Genomic DNA, 16,011 nt, shown 5'->3' with positions numbered 1-16,011 from the left:
CCACTTGTAAGTCACCTTGGGATCCTCTGGGAAAGAAGAGCCTAAAGAAATATCCAGGGCAGGGCTATTAGTGCTGCTAGCAGTGAAGAGAGATGAGCCCTGGGAATCAGAGCAGGACTCTGAGCTCTCTGGGTTGCGTTTAAATGTTCTTCTTTCTCTTCCCTACAGGCCCAGCTCTGTGCACACTCCTGGCATGCTCCATTCTCCCCGTTTCACTGGCCAGCGCTTCCTGGATCCCCAGGACCTGATCCAGGGATGCAGTGGGCTCTGCAGGGGCCAGCAAGCTCTGCCTTTGACTCCAGAATTAACCTGCCTCCCCTCCAGGCCCCTTCCATGCCTACGGATTTCCAAGCCTACAACACATGGATCCCACAGACCAGCACAGGAACCTTGCCCACTGCTGTGCACCCTATGACCATCAACTCCAGCTTCCTCCACATCTCTCAGGTTCAGTCCATGGAGTGTCTGGAGCTGTCACAGCTGATCAATGATGGTGAATCCCTGCTCTCTTCGTTCTGTATGGAGTCCCAAGGAAATTCGCAGTGGGGGGCCCAACCATGGGGTTATGCCAGCTCTGGTGACACAGAGGGAGTAACTTCAGCCCCTTACTCTGGACTCCCCACTGGATCTGTTTCCTAGCCTGAGTCAGGGAGTTCTCAGGCTCCTCCACTCCCAAGGATAACTGACACTCTTCACTAGTGAGACCACCAAGACTTCTTCAGACTCGAAGATGAGATCTGGACAAAGGGAGAGGGACAGAGCTGTAGTTTCAGGGTTTGTGCAATGCTGTGCAGATGTGCATTTCTTCAGTGATATGTTAGATGTGACAATGAATTCATTATGTTGATTTGGTTTTGTTATTTTCCAATAAAGCAGTTTTAAATTATCAGGGAGTGGTTCTGGTACTATTCCTGAGCTGTAAACAGGTCCATCTCCCAGAACCGCTAATCACCATGAATAATTAAAATTCACACTCCTGCTACCCCAGAAAGGACAATATCATTTGTGTGGGTTTCCTAATGCTGCAGTGTCATTAGCCTATCCCATCTTCCAGCCCCTGACTAAGGCTGGGTTCTGTGATAATGGGGTGGGGGGGAAGTGGGTGTATTTTTGAGTCTGTCATAGTGACTATGGTTTATGATCACCAGACATTTACTACTAAGGGCCATGAGAGCTAGGCTCCTTTGCTAAGGCCTTGAATCAAAAACTTCACAGGGGCAGCATCAGTGGGGCTTGGGAGCTAGTTCTGTTAACCTTGAAGAGTCTCTCTAGTATCTCTTCCTGCCCATTCCCAATGTTTTCTCCATGATCTCTGTGCCACCAAGAAAACCTTCTGGCCTCATGATGGGTCTCCCTGTTCTGGGCTTGGGGAGGGGGACTTTGACTTTCTCCCCCAGAGACAAACTTCCAACAATAGCAGCTGAAGCCCTCCCGGGTGAGAAGGAAGGTGGGATTAGGGCCCTTCCTGCACTGGGATCAGAGCCAGGCCAGCCACTACCTGGGCTAAATATGGCTTCAGCTAGAACAGTCCTTATGTCAATATAGGCAGAAGTAGAGCACTATCTGCTCTGTAAATGTGTCCCCCATCCCAGACGTGTGCTCGACTTGTGCCTCACAAGCACAAAGCCTGCCTGAGCCTGCAGACATGTGCTCCACCCTCCACCTGCTTCTCTAGTGCCTGCTTCACATTCCGAATACAATGCTAGGTTTCTGGAGGCTGAGGACTGGTGGGATACCCGGCTCTGGTAATTTGGATGCATTGGGATATTGTGGTTAGAACAAAAAAGGAGGGCGTAGTTCTTAGTGAGATAATAAAACCGTCATCATGATACACTCCAATTAGTCCCCACGTGGGTTCCCAGCTTCTGCACAGTATTTCCGTAACTGCGAGATAGTAGACAGGGGCAGTCTTTGCATCCCACTTAGCCTTAGAAGACAAATCCCCCGGAGCCTCTCTCCGTGGTCCTGACATGACCAGAGAGCTCTGCACATTCCTGTGGGTCAGACACAGAGAGGCAGTGGGGAGCGGGAGGAGAACGTGCTTTGCCAAACACATCTCTGGGAAAGAGGGACGCCTGGGGGTAACTCACACACAACATGCGTCAGGCATTAGCAGGGCCCATGCTCGTCCTGCCCTGCCCATACACAGTAAATACCCACAGGCTGCCTGAAGAAGAAAGGTGTAGTGGGAGACAGAGAGTTAGGTACAGAAGTCAGGACAGGGCACACGGAAGCTGTGTGCTCCAGAGGAATTTGGAGAAGCTGTTCTACTCTGGTGCTACCCTTCACACTGGCCAGTCTCCCCCTCCCCGTGTTCAGTCAGTATCTGTTCCCATGCCACGGGAATCAAGCTCGGGGAACTCTAACATGTTCCTTCTTCGACACAGATCCTCCCCCCAGCTTCAACCCACAGCATGATTTCTGCTGCCTGGGAGCAAGAAAAACACCTTCTTCCCCCAGCTCAGCGTGACTCTGCCAGAACCAGACCGGGTGTAAGCCTGAAAGGCATTAGCTGCTTAAATCATTGATTTCCTGTTAACCATTTATATTATGGTAGATGCCTAAGGCTCTGTAGTGCTGGGATCTGACCAAATAGAAAACGAGACAGTCCCAGCCCCAGAGAGTTTACAATCTGATCCCACAGGGACACAAAATATAAGGCCCTCTCTAACATGGGATTCTAATTCAGGGGTGCGCACAACAATTTTTTTGGTGGCCTCAGGGTGTGGCCACCAACTCTTGCAGGTGGCTGCTCTGACAATTTTTCCTAAAATACTTAATTAACATTAGGAAAAACAAATCAATATGCACAAATACATGTCCAAATCATTGTAATTTATGTAAATATTTTTTAGTTTGGTTTGGGGCTTTGTTTTTTTTGGTTTTTTTTGTGTGTTTTGTTTTTTGTTTTTTTGGTACAGTTGTCTCTATTCTTTACTGGACCTAAACAGAATAGACCCAAAAATAAGGTGATTTGCATGTTCTTGTTTTTTGTTGTTGTTTCTTTTTCTTTTTTTTTTGGTTGGTTTTTGTAGACTTGCTAGCTAGTAAGTCTGCTGCTATGAAAAATGATATTTGTATGTTTCTTAATATTATTTTTCATAGCTGCAGACTTGCTAGCTAGCTGGGAGGCAGTGAAAAGTGATATTAACAAACACAAATATCACTTTTCACAGCAAATTTACAATGTTGTGCTACTGTAGCAAAGCAAGCTGCGGGACAAATTTAGCCCTGGATGGGGAGGTGAGTAGCAAGGCTGTGGGGGCCAGGGTGATGGATGAGAGGCTGTTGGAAGCAATGGGGCCAGGGCCAATGGACTGGGGGAGGCAGTGGGGGTCACCAGGTCCAGACTGAAGCCCTTTGATCGGGGACCAGAGCCCTCAGCCCCCTGGCTGGAGCCTGCCACCCACCATCTGCCACCCCAGGGCTGAAGCCAGAAGCCAGAGCTCCACCAGTCTCAGGAAGGTGGGGAACCCTCTGCCTGCTCCTCCAGTGTTTCTGGCTCTGGGGGGGGGCAGGACCCAACCCCTGCTGGTGGCCCCTGGGAAGGGTTACTGCTTCCCTCCCCTCCTCCACCAGTCACTGCCCAGGAGCCTGTGGCCACAAGAAAAACCCCCTGTGACTGCATGCAGCCACATTGGCCACATTTGAGAAATGCTGCTCTAATTATACTGAATCCAGTTGAGGGTAACCTAGAGTAGATGGAAGCAAACCAGGGTCACTCTGAGCTGGACTGTCCTGCTGCAGCGTCTCTGGAGGCCCATCGGCATTTGGACAATGGAACTTTACACATTTCACAACTTGAATTTCCAGCTCCTCTGGGAATGAGGAACACCTGCTGGCTTATTTCATGCTGAGCTACCTGCCTGAGGCTGCAGCTAGAGAGAAACAGGCCAAGTTCGGGTCTGTGCTATTGTGCTATAAATCTGGAGCTGCATCCTTGAAACCAGTGCACTTACATCAGATTGACACCGGTGTAACTGGAACCACAATCTGACCTACAAGCTTTCTAGTGCCATTTACAAGGCTCCATTCCTGGAGGTGTAACAGGACTAAGGGAAATCACTGAGAGCAGGATAGCCTCATCCATGGGACAGTGCTGAGAAGACCAGTGACATGGGCTTGTGATGGGGTGCGTGGGCTATATTCACAAAGGTATTTAGACACCTAAGAGCCAGGTTTAGGCTCCACTTCAATGCAACAAACATCTGCCGACCACTGTAGGTATCTGAACTCATTCAGCACATACATTTTCAGAGTAAAAGTTCCCTCAGCACCAAAGGTTCTGCCTCTGAGAATGCACTTTGCTACCTGGCCCAAGGCCAGTGCTTCCCAAACAGTGAATCCCAACAAGGTTCTAGAATAGTTGCAGGGCCCCAGGCAATCATACACTTTTCACAGCCTGGTGCAGAAGGGAGCCAAGGGTCAGACAGCAAGCTGCCCACAGTCACCCCCACAGCAGCAACTTCTATCCCATGGGGCTGGGCCTGTCTCCCTACTCCAAGCATGAGTGGCCCTGTAACTCCATGCACCAGGTCGCAACACCAGGCGCTCATTCTGATTTGGCCCAGATATCCCTCTGTCAATGTCTGCAACTATGTCTACACTAGAAATGCGACAGCAGCACAGCTGCACTGCTGTAGCATAGACACTACAGTGATGGAAGGGGTTCTTCCATTGCTACAGAAAATCCACCTCTCTGTGAGTGGGTAGCTAGGTCACTGGTGGAATTCAGCCATTGACCTAGCCCTGTCTGCCCTGAGGGCTCTTCTTCATGTACAGAGGCACAGCTCATCGCTGTAGCGCTTTAGTGAAGACACTACTAAGCCAACAGGAAAGCTTCTCCCATCAGCATCATTAATCCAGCCCCTGAGAGGCAGCAGTTGTGTTGGCAGGAGAAACTGTCCTGTTTGCCATAGCGCTGTCCACACTGGGGGTTAGGTCAGTGTAACTACATTGCTCAGGGGTCTTTATTTTTAGTTATACCAATACATATCTGTAGTATAGACCTGGCCTGGGGTGTAGATTAGTTTAGCTCCATCTCTCAGGGCTGTGACTTTTTCACATCATTGAATGAGCTGCCTGTGGTATTATGCACCCTGATCCAATGTCTTCAAAAGTGCTCTTTCCAGCCCCTCAGGAACTCCTCAGGCTTGGCCAGCTGCATCCAGGGCAGTTATTACAAACAAAAGTTATTTCCTTAGTGGTCCCAGTGGGGATTATATTGTGAGATAGCTGCACTTGGCTTTGACAAGGCAGAATATTGTAAATATTGAAGTGTTCGTTTTATAGACCTGTGTATTACATCAGTGAGGATGTTTCAAGCTTTGGGACATAGGTAGGGAAGGCAATTAAAATAGATTCACTGTGGCTTTACAGTCTCTCCTGGGCCAGAGCTTGCCATCCCACTGTTGTGAGGATGAAGGCTGGGGGTTAGGGAACACAGAGAACCCCATGAGAAAACCAGGGATATGCATTAGTAAAGGAAGTGATGTGATTAGTATAATCCTCATCAATGCTGACTTTTTCTCCCCACAGCAATAGCCATTAAATGTAAATAATACAAGTTTCATTTCTTTTAAGATACAGGTCAGGATCAGAAATATCTTTCTGTATCAGGACAGCTTCCCTTGCATGTGATTAGGCAGAATTTCAGTTACTGGGAGAGAGGAAGCATAATCACATTAGCAGATAATGAGATCACTGACTGGTGTGAAGTTCAGGTCCAACAGCACCTTTCTATTTACAGACATGCAGTGGCCAAACTCTGCCTGCACGGGCATGAGCACAGAGCTAGCTGCAGGACTTGATTAGCAAAAGCCCCTCCATGAACAGTCTCTTTGGTTCACAACCTCTGCTACCAGCCCAAGTGATGCTGCTCCTGTGAAGTTTGTGGTTCAGGGCCTCAGTGAAGCAACTTTGCTCTCATAGCCCTTGGAAGGATTATTATGATCAGCAACTCTTTGGGAATTAAAAAAGGGTCACTGTGAAAGACCCTCCCCTGACTATGGCTGAACCCTGCCATAGGGAGGGGCTGAGAGAGGGGCTAGCATTGTGACACCAGCACTTTTGGTAAACCCACACAACTGATATTGAGCCATTCATGGGTTTTGGGAGGGAAGGGGGATTTTAATTTGTTGTGGCGAGGAGAGGTTATGAGAGCTGGACCTCATTATAGCTCAGGAACTGTACAAAAAATACTCCCCGATTATTTAAAACTGGTTTATTATAAATTAACAAAACCACAATAAGACAATAGATTCACTCTAACAGCAGAAAAGCATCACTGAAATGAGAGAGATCCTCCGAGCATTCTACAAACACTTAAACCACAGCTCTTTCCCTCTTCCTCTGCCCAGCTTTTAGCTTAGAGCCTGAAGGAATCTTGGTGTTTTCATGAGTGAAGAGTGTCAGATATTTCTCGGGAATGGAAGAGCCTGCGAACTCCCTGACTCAGGCTGGGAAACAGAGCCACTGGGGGGTCCAGACAGGAAAGCTGAAGTTACTTCCTATGTGTTAACATGCGTCCATGAAGAGAGCAGAGTGATTAACAGTGACAGCTCCAGTTACAGACTGCATGGACTGAATCTGTGGGTAGTGGAGGAAGGAGAGTCAATAGTCACTGGTTGCACAGCAGGGGGAGAGGTTTCTAGCCTGGTTTCTGGGGCATATGTGTTGTAGTCCTGGAACTACAGCTGGGAGCTGACTGGAGGGGAGGCAGGTGGATTTTGGAGTCAAAGGCAGAGCTCGCTGGTCCCTGAAGAGCCAATGAAACAGAAAGAATGGATCATGTCTGGGGTCTCCACAGAACTGGCTCTGTAGGGAAGAGAAAGCAGAAAATGTAATCACAACCCAGAGCCCTGCTCTGATTCCCAGGGCTCAGCTCTCTTCACTGCTAGCAGCACTAATAGCCCTGCCCTGGATATTTCTATAGACTTTTCTTTCCCAGAGGATCCCAAGGTGACTTACAAGTGGTGAACCTACTTGCACCTGGGATGCACTGAGGGGAGAAATCTGACCCTTAAACGGGTTCCAATTGCTCATAAACCAGCCCCCAACAAAACTGACAGGGCAGGAAGGAAACAGCCCAGAGGGGAGATCAGTGTAATGCTGAGATCTTGGTAGATACCCAGCACTTCACAGGCCATGCCACAACTCCTGGCAGTCAGTGTAGCTGCACTGTACTCATTGGAGCTGCCCGGCTTTACACACACAGGGGATCTGGCCCTGTGTCTCCAAAGCGCTGGCCAGATACCAGTGAATATCCTCTTTGGAAAAGGCTCAGAGTTCCCATGTGTCTGTTGGCAGGTGTGAGCAGGTGTTTCCTCCTTGGGGCGTCTCGCTGTCTGAGTGTCTTTGTGGGTGAGTGGGGGCATGGGTGGGGGACACTCAGCATGTGTCTGTGTGGGTGACTGGGAGTGTGTTTATGTCTGTGTGTAGCTCTCAAGCTCTCACCTTCAGGGTACAGAGGCTGCTCCCAGATGTCCCGTCTCCAGTGTAAAGTCTCCGGTGCTTCCCCCTTCTATTCTGGAACCAAATCTGGATCTGGAATTGGAGAGAAGAGGGAATGAAGGAGCTCCTGGCAGAAAAGGAACCTCAGGGACCCCCTCGATGTCTGTCTCTTACCCTCCATCCTGTCCCTTAATCAGAGAGAGGAGAAACCAGAGCCCCAGAATGAGGGGTTGGACATACCTGGTGGCAGGTGAATCCCTTCATCCCCAACAGCATTTCAGCCTCAGGCAGTTTGGGATATTTCTTTCCATGGATGCACAGCTGATTCCAGCAAAAGTAAAAAAGTTGTTGATCCTTTCTGCTTAGTGGTTCTGCAATGTTGGCTTCTTTCTGATTCTGCCAAGTCTGAACTTTCATTACCAAACGAAATGTAGAGTTTCAGCCACCACTTTGAAAAGAGCTGTGCTTTGCAGGGTTTATTCAGCCTTGCAGAAACAGTCTGGCCTACACCTGCGGCAGGAAAGGTGACAGCTTGTCTCACCGTCAACCCAGTGCAGTGTTAACTCTGCCGCCTAATTCATCTCAATGAGGTGAGAATTCCAGCCCCGCCCCTTCCCCAGGGCAGTCCTGTCAAGAAGAGGGTAGTTCAAAGGTGGTTGTGATTAATCACATGTATTCACAGATTAGATTTTCTGGCGTTTTTAATCTTCCAGGGCTTGATTTGGCAACCTGAATAACTCATTGATAAGGTAGTTTTTTTTGATGCAATAATCACTTCCCTTGGAATGCGCTCAGGTATGATGTGATTGGCTCACTGATCATTTGATGCACAGGCTGAGTTCCACAAAACCTGTAACAGAAGTTGAACTTGTGATTCATTTATCTGCTAATTGGATTGTCCTTCTGTCCAGGAATAAAGGCCGTGGAATGAAAGGCAGGCTGCAGGGAGATGGGAAAAATAAAGCCTGAGTTGAATGCATTGACTTCATGTGTAATGTACAAATGTGGTGGTGTTTACAGAGCTAAAGTCACCATTACAAAAACAGGGATTAGAGAAGTTACCTTAGTGCAATGTAGCCTGGGGTTCTCATGGACTCAGAGGGGAGCTGCCCTCCCTCGCCTCATCCCCTGCGTGGCACGTGCAGCCTTTGGACCCGGGCCCATTTTCAAACTACTATTTAATTACTCTTTTGATTTACCGCCTTGTTTCTGACCCTTCATATCCAGCATCCTCATGGGTGTAACACACAGAGATTAGCGTAGGAGAGGGTAACATCTACCGCTAGAGAGACGGGGTGACAGTGGGGATTAGCCTGGAGCCTGGCCCGGCGTGACATTCGGGCAGGCCCCGCCAGGCAGTGGGCCCGGTGCTGGCGCAGAGCTGCAGAGGCTCTGCTGCCTGGGAGCTAGGAACGCAGCGGTGACGAGACACATCAGGTCCCGGCCCGGCTTCACGGTGTCCGGGCGAGGCTGGCCGAGCGGTGCTATGGGGACCGCCCTGTGGCCTGGCCCAGGGACCCTCCCGCACGCACCCCCGGGTCCGGGATCCCGCAGCCAGAGCAGCCGCGCGATCCCCTGGCCATGGTGCTGACGGGCGCCGGCAGCGAGGCGGGCTCCGGCGCACCAGAGGAGATGGCTCCGGCCCGCAGCCAGCCAGCCCCTGCGCGTCCTGGGGAGATGCACACGCAGCGTGTGCTCGGGTCACTAGCGCAGGCTCCAGTAACGTGAACTGTGTCTCTTCCCTGTATCACTTGCCCTGGGGAGGAGTTTCCCGGTCTCATCCTCACGCGGTGTTAATATCCTATTAGAGTACGTGGGGATTTCTTAGAGCGTGGTTGGTGCGGCAGCCACTGAAGGCTCATTTCTTCCTTGAGGCCATGTTATATCTGGAATTGTTGGAAAGATTTGAACTACAGCAGCTAGAAATGCAAAGTTCTAAAAGTATCACCCCTTCAGCCAGACCCTGCTGCTCCAGCACTTCTCAGATCTCAGGTCAAGTCTGCTCCTTTCATTTAGGGATTTCCTCAGATTTGGGTGCAAGGAAGCCACTGATTTCCACCCTGCTTTAGTTTGCTTTAAACATGGCAGCAATTCACTAACATTTCAATAGGTGCAGGGGCACAAAATGGCTGAAATCCCCTTCTCCTCCCACTCCCTTTCTTCACCCAAGGGACACTCACCAAGTTCCTTGGCCTGGTTTTCAGCATTGCTCCAAACCCACAGCTCTCAGCAGCATTGAAGGTTGGAACACAACATTACCCTTCACCTCTTCCCTCTCAATGAGGTGGCCCTTCCCTTGATGCTCATTCTCTACGTGCTCCTCTGGAGGTTACTACAGTCTCTCTGGAGGGCTGTTTCTTAGTGGCCACTTACATGACTTGATGCTGAGTATATTTAAAATATGTAATAAATGTACTCTGTATTCAGACCTAGTGTTTCTCTTGTTGGTTAGCCAGACATCCAGTACAGGATGGAGAGAGTGTGTCCATGACTCATCCCCAGTTGGCACAAGGGTGCTCTAGATATAAACACTACAGACACAGGCAAAGCCCAGATAGAAGAAACCAGGACAGAACATGGAGTTGCTTGATCTCTTCCAACTGATAAAGCCAAAGCCTGTTGAGTGCTGGAGCTCCATGGATGGAGTTCTGTAGACTGCAAGAATTGGTACAGAGAACTCAGGTGAGACATTCTAGGCTCTGGTTGTTGGGATGGGGTGATGGGAAAGGAGAAGCTAGGTCAGTGTAGAATTTTCTCCTGCTGTCTGTTGTGCTGGGCATTGCCATTGTCTAACGGTAAACAGAGAGACTAGCCACCGTCAGATCTAGCTGCACTGTTAAGGTATTTCTCATTTTGTTCAACTCCAACCCATTTACTCACCCACAATGGCCACTGAATAACACCTCTCCTTTCCTGGCACTTAACCCTCCTGACACATCTCCTCTTTCTTCTCTCCTACAGATGAAAACAATTCTGATGCATTCAGAAACACTCCAGTCCCTGGCCCACCCATGTGCAGTTGCTGGAAACACTGAGGGAGCTGCAGACCTCAGCAGGGAGCCAAATGTGGAACCTCATGCTAGGAAGAGGAATCAGCACCAGTATAACAAGTTGCAGCTGAGCATTTTGACCTTCTTCTTTGAGAGGCAGATGCACCCAGCCTACGGTGTGATCATCATGCTGGCCCAGGCCCTGGCCCTCACTGAGAAGCAAGTAAAACCAGCCTTTCCTGGTGGGGAGTCTCCCTCCACTGTCTCAACCTCCCAAAGTCAAGACAAACTGATGCCATAAGAGTTCCTTTAAGGAAGATTAGGGAAGGGAAATGGGGACCAGAAGGGTCATTACCCAGGCTTGCAAATGTGGTAGGTGTCCAGTAACCATTCTCTCAACCCAGAAAGGTACTTTCCTCAAAGAGATTTCTGGCCAGTGGAGGTGTGGGGAACCTTTCCATCTTTCTCTTAGTCTTGTACTTTACTCTTCTGCATATTTGCCTCCTAGTCTAAGACACACCATGCAATATGACACTGTCCCTATGTGGAAGCAGAGGGAGTGTAGTGGGCAGAGGGGAGTAGCTCCCACTTCCATCAGCATCTCCTTCATCCCTTTCCTTCTGCCCCTCCAGGGGACTATGTGGTTCCACAATCAGCCAAAGCAGCACAGGAAGTGCTAATGGAGACAGAGCCTCTAGGGGGTGCTTCTGTATGGGGCAGCTGAGTCTGAGGGCTCTAGACATACAAACTCCCTAGCACAGGCTCACATGCCCACACCTGAAAGCACAGGTGCCTGATCACTTTACAGTACAGGGCTGTGAGAGTAACACATTTCTGATTGTTACTAGGGACTGGATGCCAGTGTCCATAAGTGTCTGATGGACAGAGTCTAGCCTCTGCCCATAGCCCCTATGGAGGGAGATCTCTGGAGCAAGGGAGCTGGGCAGTAGACAGCGAATAGGGGCATCTGACTTTGTGTTAGCCTATTAGTGGATATTGGCAGAGGAAAAATGGTGAAAGGGCACGAGGGGTGAGAGGGAGCATTTACTATAGCTGTCCCCAGGCAGTTGTTAGTGCTCCTAGAAAGCTGTGGCCCATCTATTCCATATTAACGCTGGGTTTTGAAATGAGCTGAATGACCCTGGGACAATGCCTGGCTTTCACTAAATACCCATTAGTTAGATATGGGCATGAGTGTCTGAGTTAGAGATCAGGCATTGCTTCAGCATCCAGCAGGGTGGTGCTGGGCTGCTGGACACTGCACTGATCCTCAGCAGGTCAGTTCCATGGTACTTTGTACATGAATAAACCCAATGTCTTGCCTAAATGCCTCCTCACAGGTATTTCCATTTTGTCCCTCTGCAGTTCCATCCTTCCCTTCCTATGGCCCTTCACCTCAGTGACACTAGAACACAGTAGCTGCCATGTCCTGCCCCAGAAGTAGCTGCATTTCAGCAGGTGCCACATTCATCGCTGGGACCTCTTCCTTGTGGGATGAAGCTCAGATCTGCCCAGCTTCTGATTCAGTCTCTTCTTGTCTCACCAGGTGTGATGAAGTTCTAAATGCAAAGCATGATCTCCTCCCGTACCACACCAGCCCTGCACTTCCAGGCATGATAAGGGATGCAACAGCCTCCCCAGAGAGCAGCAAGCCCCAGGAATACCTGGATGTTGGGTTCAGCAATCAGCTTCCTACATTGACTATCCCCAGGGGCAGCTCCTACAATAACACTCAGAGGACTCTCAGCAACCTATGGGCAATTGCCAGAATGAGGTGCAGGGGAGCTGTCACTGCTACTGAATCACTATTGAGCTCTAAAACTGTTACTGTGGCTACTAAATCTCTTTACTTTTACCCTCTTGTTACTCTTTTTCTTCACAGCCTTGTTTAAGGGTCATAGGCTTCTCTCGAGGTTTGCGGTCACAGCCTGTCAGCGAAGTAGACACAGAAAAGACACAAACATTTAAAAAACTCCTGCCTTGGCCAGAGAAAAAATAACAGACCCAGGGCAGCTTCCCCGGGTTACTATATTTGAGAGGGGGTCTTATGCTGTCCCCCTATGACATACGACTATAAGCTCTCTGAGGCTGGGACTGTCTCTTTTTCTGTGCTTGTTCAGAGCGCAGCACCATACGGCCTTAGGCATCCACCATAATCTAGCTGTTTAATAATCAACAAAGAGTTTGAGCTGCAACACGCAGCAGCTGGCAGCCTGGTTCTATCAGAGATAGTGCTTTAGTGAAGTCGCTACTACGCCAACGGGAGAGCATGAATTGTGCTGGGGGCTGAATGTTGTAGGGCCTATGTAGTGTAAGAAACTTATTAGAGTCCCAGAGGGAAGGAATTCCCTGTCTATGCCGGTGACACCACTTGCACTGGGTGTCAAGCTGCCTGCAGTGGCTCAACAGCCTGAGTACCAACCTCAGGGCAGACTGTTAGGAAGCAGGGCACAAACCCCACATTGCTTGTGAGTTTTATACTTAGATTTCCCCAACCAGTTATCAAGTGTAAGCTCCTCAAGCACTATAATGGCCTAATCATGGAGTCACAGACAGTCCTCTTAGGTACTCCGATCTATTTCGCCACCCTGGTGAGTGTACTTTTGTGATAGATAATCCTTACACCAAGAATCACAGCAATATTCAGGTCACTCCCAGTCCCAAAGGACCAGCACTTTACTCCAGATCAATTGCACCTTAGATCTCACACCGAAGACAGCACTTGTAGCCAGTCCGATAATAAACCATCTCAAGATTCATTAAATAGGAACAGGAAATAGGAGAGTTATTTACAAGGTTAAAGAAGGTAAACATAGATACATAAATTAGTTCTAATCTTGAGTTTCAAAAGGTAATGGGGCCCTAGAGCCCAGGCTTCAGCCCAAGCCTGGAAGTATACACAGCTTGAAACAGCCCCACAGCCCAAGCCCTATGAGCCCGAGTCAGCTAGCATGAGCCAGCCACGGGTATCTAGGTGCTGTGTAGACAGACCCTTAGAATTAAAGACAGTGTACCTGGCTATCAAGTTAACACAAAGTGCTCCTGGCCCTGTATCATCTGCTCCCGCCCCTGTTTCCACTCCTGGCTATCCATTCTCTGTCTTTCATTTATAGTCTCTCTCCATGTTTTCTGCTTGCTATCAGCTGCATCAGATGAATCTACCCCCCTGAACTTATCTTCCTTACTCCTCCTGGTTCATCTCCTTATCACGCACAGCTGCTCAGCCAGTGTGCAAGTGGAAACCCTCAAGGGCACATCTGCAGAAGCTAAAGGAACAGTGGACAGAGGCACTATTGTGAGTGCGCTCACAGCCTTGATCCAGAAAAGTTAGATGCACCACTTTCTCACTTTCCCTTGGCAGTCACACAGAACAGCAAAAGCCCTAATCATAGTGGCCTTGGGGTGGAGGGGCAAGATGGAACAAAGGGTGAAGGGGAGGAGTTCCAAGTGGTATCAATACAAGCATGTAGGGCCACTATTCTGAATACTGGCCCTGTTTTCCACGGGCGGGGCTGATAGCAGCTGATATCTCACTTCTGAGAGTAACTGAGGCTGAAAGGGAACAGCTCCTGCATGTGTGTGGCTACAGACTGGTTCCGCATGCTGCATGCTTGTATGCTTCTTTGGTGTCTGCAGAGGTAATTGCCGAATGGCAAGGCAAAGTTTCCTACCACGGGGGAAGAAATAAGGCTGACATCCTAAGGAACCTTCAGCAGAGAATTGGCAAGTACCTCCAGGAAAGTTTCCTGGAGATCTCTATGGAGAATTCCCAGGAAATCCCAATGTGCATCAACAAACTTTTCCTCAGTGCCCCCTCTGCCTAGCTGCATGAGGGAATGAGAAGCAGATGCAAACCGTGCTAGTGTTGGTTAGTTCTATCCCTCTCCTATACTGGAACAAACAAACAGAAATAGAGCGCTTCCTTGTGTCCCCCTGCAATATCAAAGTACAATGAGTACTTACACCTCCTGGAGGCATCTCAGAGTGACATAAGAAACACAGTGTCCATCATTCTAACTACATCACAGAAAGCTCCATGCCGCTCCTTGAGGAAGTTTTATGATGTCAGTGGAGCAGGAGAGTTAAATCAGCAGGAGAAGCGTTTCAGTGTGTACACCTCCACCATTTCGTTGATGAAAGCTGACTTTTGTCAACAAAACTGTGTAGTATCCTAAGTGTGTTAGCTTTTAGGTACCTGACTTGACACTTTAAGAGGATGCTGACTTTCCAAAAGTGCTTAGCCACTGCTCTGTGAAAATCAGGTCTCTTTTAAAAAAGGTGTCACCAGCAGAGCACCTCAGGTCAGTCCCTTTTGAAAATGTAGGCCTCAAATCCATATTTTGGCACTTAATCATGATGGGAGAATTTTTAGAGGTACCGAGTACCCACAACTTACCTTGAACTCCCAGTCACTTGGTCCTGCTTAGTGTGTGTGGTTGAGGGAGGAACACACTGGGCTGGACTAGATGACTTCTGGAGGTTCCTTCCAGCTATATATTTCTATGATTCTACATAGGGTAACTTCCTAGACTACATTAATTGTGATTGCTGGGGTATTAAATCAAATTAATTGGTCTAATTAACCAAGTGTTAGATAATGTAGATCACACTGACATTGTGCAGTAAACAACATTCTTAGCTCTTTAATTTTAAAGACAAGAAAAATAATGTAAAGTATAAGGCAAGTGATCTCAAATTATGAAGACAAGGAAACTCAGCAAAGAAAGTAACTCAGTAATTATGCTAATAATACAGTGTGAATTAAACAGTTATTGCTTACATGAATAAATGAGTAATCCGCAGGTTCTCAGGTATTGGGACATATTAACTCACTAACAACTGGCCAATTCATAGGTCCCAAAAACTGAGGATCACAGGAGGTTTCCTGCAGGGGCAGGTGACATGTTGTCATTGGGAGCAAGGCCTGAGCAGACAGAATCTTCCCCTGATCCTGGGGTTTCATGCAACAGACTAGACACAGCAGATGCTTACAGCCACTGTGCCTCCATGTCACACACTTAAATGTTAAATAATTACAAGCACAGGAGAGCGCTCTGACCCATGGTGAGGTTCGAACAATACTTCTAAATTAGTTTTACACCAGAAAACTTAGCAAACACGACAGCAAGCCACTATGCAAACAACTTTTGCCAAACCAATTACCCCCAGGCTGTAGGCCCCTTTGGAAGGTGGAAGAGAAGGCAAGCCATGAACAAAGTGGCAACTTTCTGTGAATCACATACTGTAGTCCACAAAAGCAATGAGAGCTCATAGAGGGTGATGGCTCGTATAGTGTAACAGCAACTTCCAGGCCAGAGCTTGGAGCAGTGTCTGACAGCACCGCCTGCAGGGATGTTTGTATTTGGATAGACAGTGAAGGTGAAGTTGAACACAGGGTGAGTAAATCTGGTGGAGACTGAATAGGATGGGGTGGGACAGAGCTCTTTTGAAACTAGCTGGCCTTGTTTTCCACATACACTGGGAGGGTCACAGCTGCTGCTCAGAGTGGGTGCAGAGTGGGCTTTTACAGAGCAAGTTGCATAGGAAGAATGTAGGTGACAACAAAAAG

This window comes from Gopherus flavomarginatus, chromosome 1 (assembly GCF_025201925.1).
Source record: "Gopherus flavomarginatus isolate rGopFla2 chromosome 1, rGopFla2.mat.asm, whole genome shotgun sequence".
Classification (NCBI taxonomy): Eukaryota; Metazoa; Chordata; order Testudines; family Testudinidae; genus Gopherus; species Gopherus flavomarginatus.
Note: the sequence above shows the minus strand (reverse complement) of the source record.